Source organism: Gossypium arboreum, chromosome 12 (assembly GCF_025698485.1).
Source record: "Gossypium arboreum isolate Shixiya-1 chromosome 12, ASM2569848v2, whole genome shotgun sequence".
Lineage (NCBI taxonomy): Eukaryota > Viridiplantae > Streptophyta > Magnoliopsida > Malvales > Malvaceae > Gossypium > Gossypium arboreum.
Window position 1 is genome coordinate 56830916 of NC_069081.1, and position 6197 is coordinate 56837112.

Consider the following 6197-nt stretch of genomic DNA (forward strand, 5'->3'; position numbering starts at 1 on the left):
CATTTCCATACCTCTTAATGAACATCATACAAGACGATTATAATACTAAGCTCAAAGTGTATATAAGCCATTTTCGCATGGCTATCCAAATTTATACAAAACCAAAGGGTCCATGACCAACAACAAAACGGGTAGTCCTATACATGCCATTTCAAAGTTCAACCAAAAATGTACCAAAAGGGGGTTTGATAGTGTGGACGACTTCGACTTCGACACTCTTGAGTCCGATAGCTGACGAACCAAATCTATAAAACAGAGATTCAAAGAAACGGAGTAAGCATTTACTGCTTAGTAAGTTTTGAGCAATGAAATTAGGCTCAACTGAAGTATAGCATTCATATAACTAAACGGATAATTTCATATACACATATATTCTCAAAAATCAGTCCTACTTCACATTTCCAGCCCTTATATTCATACATAAGGGATCAACTTAACCAAAAACCGGAAGCTCCTTAATCGACTGAGAGAATGCTATTTAAGAGGAATCAATTAATCCAATGCATGTACAACACATACCTCGTTGTTGAGATTTTACGAGCGTATTAATTGAAATTATTACAGCAGATCGCTCATTCCCAAACTCAAGTAATCTTGATTTAGCGGATATACTACTTGCACAAGGCCTTCGGTCTTAGCCCTGATATGGTCACTAGCACAGATGCCTTCGGACTTAGCCGGATATAGTCGCTAGCACAAATGCCTTGGTCTTAGCCCGGATATAATCGCTAGCACAAATGCCTTCGGTCTTAGCTCGATATAGCAACTCGCATACGAATGTCTTGGATCTTAGTCCGGTTATAGTCACCTAGCACAAAAGCCTTCGGGACTTAGCCCGATATCATTCAATAACCATGCACATATATCAATAAATCATGACACATCCATATTTCATTTTCATTACCAAAGCTCAAACACAAAACACTTATCACACTTACAAATTTCGGCTCAATAGCCACATACAAAGAGCATGATTTTGATTTACTTAAGACATAATCTAATCGAATCATAATCTCAGCTCCATTACTCGAAAACTTACCTCGGATGTTGTCGAACGATTTCGGCGGCTATTCGATCACTTTTTCCTTTCCCTTATCCAATTTTGGTCCTCTAAGCTCTTGAGCTAATTCAAACAAATTTAACTTATTAAAGTCTCATTATGCTAGCTTATGGCCGAACATGACAATGAATTTGATGGGTCATATGGCCACCTTTAGCTCAAATACAAAATGGTCATACGCATTTTTAATCACATTAAGCAATCACATTAAGCAATTTAATACAATTCATTCGGACATCAAAAGAGAAGCTCAAGGTACTTAGCCCATATATACATTAGACATTAGAGTCACATATGTACGAAATCACAAATCCAATTCAACATATTAGCTAATATTCCCCTTAGCCGAATTTTCTAAGTCAAGATAAAGCCATCAATATGCTTACCTATGGCCGAACATACACATTAACTTATGTACTCATTCATGTGGCCGAACATACATGTCTATGTTGAGGCCGATTGCAACACTTAATACATTCTACAAGTATGGTCACTTGTATTGACTAAACACCATTTTGTTTCAAGTTCAAAACTTGGCCAATACACATATACACACTAGTAAAGCATCCTCTCCCTTTCCATCAATTCAACACATGCATTACTCATTAATATACAAAATTATATTTGGCCTTAGCACACAACTTGCTAGCCGATTCTTCTCCATCTAGCAACTAATGCACATGTGTGCTCATTTGTTAGACTCTACTTCATCTAACAACAACCATATTTTCCCTTCTACTTCCTACCATGGTCGGATGCTCAAGATACCTCAATATCGAAACTTTTAGCTTGGATTGCTTAAAGAACTTGGTGATGAGTTCAAATTTACCTAACACCTCAAGCCTCATAACACATCCATATAGCTAACATGCTAATAGTCTCAAGGCTTCAACTAAAACTTTTGAAGCCTCTTAGTCGAATACTAACTCTCTAATAATCCCAAATCCATCCATGAGATAGTTAGAATTTAGACTAATCATCCAAGGGATGTATGAACTTTCAAAGCAACATTAAACATACCTTAATCTAGTGAGCCTTCATAGCCGATTTTTCTCCAAGCTCATTCCCTTCCTTTCTTTCTTCTATTCGGCCAAAGATGTTCAAGGATGAACACTTCTTTTTTTTTTTTCTTTGTTTCCTTTCTTCCATTCACGGCAAGGGGGGGCATGGATGAGACCATTTTTTTTCATCACTCCACCTTTTTTGCATTACTTTAATCCTAACCCCTTTTTTTATTCTTTCTAACATAACTCACTAACACAACATGTTTCCACCCATAGCATGGCCGGCCACTATGCTTTAATTTTGGGTAATTTGACATGCAAACCCATCATTTCACAACATGCATTATTAGGCCACTTTACATTTGCCTAGCACATTTCCAAATTTTCTCACATAAGTCCTATTTGATAAAATTCACTTACTATTAACAAAATTCAAACATGAAATTTTCACACATGCATATGTGCATATAATGAGCATCAACTATGACGGTTAATTATCTTTATGACTCGGTTTAGTGGTCTCGAAACCACTTTCCGACTAGGGTCAATTTAGGGCTGTCACAACTCTCCCCCACTTAAGAAATTTTCGTCCCCGAAAATCTTACCGGTAATCAGGTTTGGGTAACGTTCTTTCATAGTGTTCTTGGTTTCCCAAGTAGCTTCTTCCATCCCGTGTTTGTGCCATAACACTTTCACTAAAGGAACCCTTTTGTTTCGTAACTCTTTCACTTCACGAGCCAGGATACGAATCGGTTCTTCTTCATAACTCATATCGGGTTGAATTTCAACCTCGGAGGGGTTTATTACGTGCGAAGGATCGGATCTGTAACGTCGAAGCATCGAAACATGAAAAACATTGTGGATCCTTTCAAGTTCAGGGGGTAAAAGCAACCTATATGCAACTGGGCCAACTCGTTCGGAGATCTCATATGGCCCAATGAATCTCGGACTCAATTTGCCCTTACGGCCAAATCTGAGTATCTTTTTCAAGCGATACCTTAAGAAACACTTTGTCTCCCACCTGATACTCAATATCTCTTCGTTTTAAATCCGCGTACGACTTCTGATGATCTGATGCTGCCTTCAGACTTTCACGAATTATTTTTACTTTCTATTCAACATCTTTAATCAAATCCACTCCGAAAATTTTACTTTCACCGAGCTCGGTCCAAAACAATGGTGTACGGCATTTACGACCGTACAAAGCCTCGTAAGGTGCCATCTTAATACTTGATTGAAAACTATTGTTGTAAGCAAATTCAATCAAAGGTAAATACCGTTCCCATGAACCACTAAACTCGAGGATGCAACATCTCAACATATCCTCAAGTATCTGAATTATCTGCTCGGATTGACCATCGGTTTGTGGATGAAAAGCGGTGCTAAAATGCAGCTTGGTACCCAAAGCTCCTTACAATTTCTTCCAAAATCGCGAGGTGAATCTCGGATCTCTATCCGACACAATAGAAATCTGTACCCGTTGTAATCTCACAATCTGAGAAACATACAATTCAGCTAGTTTATCCAATGAAATATCCGTACGTACGGGGATAAAATGAGCCGACTTAGTCAGTCTATCGACAACAACCCAAATCGCATCTTTCTTGCTTGTCGACAATGGCAACCCAGACACAAAATCCATCATGACTCGATCCCATTTCATTCAGGTATCATGATCGACTGAAGTAAACCAGTAGGCACTTGATGTTCCGCCTTCACTTGCTGACATACTAAGCACTTCGAGACAAAATCGAAAATGTCTCGTTTCATACCATGCCACCAAAACTGACGTCTCAGATCGTTGTACATTTTCGTACTCCTCGGGTGAATTGACATTCGGCTACAATGAGCTTCATTCAGAATCATCGAAATGAGATCTGAATTTCTTGGAACACACAACTGACTTCTGAACCTCAAACAATCGTCATCATCAATTTGAAACTCTGATTCCATATTCGAAACACATTCAGCCCGTTTTGCAACCAATTCATCATCGACTTTACGAGCTTCACGAATTTGATGAATCAACAATGGTTTGGCCTTTGATTCATAACTAACACATTGTCGGATAGAAACGCACAAGTGTACATTCATCGTCAGTAAAGCAAACAAAGTGATTTACGACTTAAGGCATCCGCAACCACATTAGCCTTTCCGGGTGATAGTCAATGACAAGCTCATAATCTTTCAACAACTCGAGACAACGTCTTTGTCGCAGATTTAAGTCTCTTTGAGACATCAAATATTTGAGACTTTTGTGATCCGAATACACATGGCACTTCTCGCCAAAAAATTAATGTCGCCATATTTTCAAAGCAAATACGATGGCAGCTAGTTCGAGATCATGGGTCGGATAATTTTTCTCATGTGGCTTTAATTGTCTCGACGCATAGGCTACAAATTGACCTTCTTGCATCAATACGCAACCCAACCCAAGTAGGGATGCATCACTATAAATGACGAACTCCTTGCACGATTCGGCCGCACTAGTCTTGGAGCTTCCGTCAAGTGAGTTTTCAATTGTTCAAACTTTTCGACACTTTTCGTCCATTCAAACTTAACATCCTTCAAGTAGTTTCGTCATTGGTGTGGCTATCATCGAGAAACCTTTCACAAACCGTCGGTAATAACCTAAGTCCCAAAAGCTCCGAACCTCGAGAATATTTCTGGAGGCTTCCAGCTAAGTATGGCTGAAATTTTGCTCGGTCAACTCGAATACCGATCACGGATACCACATGACCCAAGAAGCTAACCTCTCTTAACCGAACTCACACTTCATCAACTTAGCATATAACGCTTATCCCACAAAATTTGCAACACTAATCCCGGTGTTCAAAGATGATCGGTTTCATTTCTCGAATAAACCAAAATATCATCGATAAACACGACTACAAATCGATCCAAATACGGTCTGAAGATCTGATTCATCAAATCCATAAATACCGCAGGGGCATTAGTGAGCCCAAACGGCATCACTAAGAACTCATAGTGACCGTATCTCGTTCTGAAAGTAGTTTTGGGTATATCCAAATCTCGAACTCGCAACTGGTAATAACCTGATCTCAAATCTATCTTTAAAAACACTGAGGCTCCCTTTAGTTGATCAAACAAATCGTCAATACGTGGCATCGGATATTTATTCTTTATTGTCACCTTATTCAGCTGACGATAATCGATGCACAACCTCATGGTTCCGTCTTTCTTTTTCACAAACAATACTGGCGCACCCCAAGGTGAGAAACTTGGTCGAGCGAAACCTCTATCCGTCAATTCTTGCAACTGAGCTTTCAACTCTTTTAACTCGGTTGGTGCCATACGATACGGAGCTATCAAAATTGGCATAGTCCCAGGTACAAGCTCAATACTAAACTCTACCTCCCGAACAGGTGGTAAACCCGGTAATTCTTCGGGAAAAACATCCGGGTATTCACAAACCACCGGCACAGATTCGGGTTTCTTTTCTAATTCTTTGTCATCAAGTACATACGCAAGTTATGCTTCGCACCCCTTTCTTACATATTTCTGAGCCAACATTGATTATATTACAGCTGGCAACCCCTTTAAGTTCGTAGACTCAACTCGGATTATCTCGTTACTTGCGCACCTCAAATCAATAGTCTTGCTTTTGCAATTCACAGCCGCATCATGCACGGTCAACCAATCCAAACCAAGAATAACATCAAATTCATCAAACGGCAAAAGTATCAAGTCCACCGGAAAACAGGAACCTCGAACTACTAGGAGACATTTCTTACACACTTTGTCGACAAGCACGTAACGACCCAAGGGATTTGACACCGAATTACGAACTCGATGAGACTCAATAGGTAAAGTCTTCTTTGGATGCTAAGGTTTCACATATATAAGAATGAGTAGAACCGGGGTCAATCAAAGCAATCACATTAGTATCAAAGAGAGTAAAAGTATCGGTAATAACATCCGCGAGGAAGCATCCTCGCGTCTGGCGTATAGCATAAGCCCTAGCAGAGCACGAGCCTCGGATCTGGTCGTAGCATCCCTAGATCCTCTCGACCACCACTAGCATTGCCCGTATTTCTAGATGGTCTACCTCGAGCAGTGGTAGCACCCGATTTCCCACTCAGATTTGTATTCTGTTCAGACAACCTCGGGCA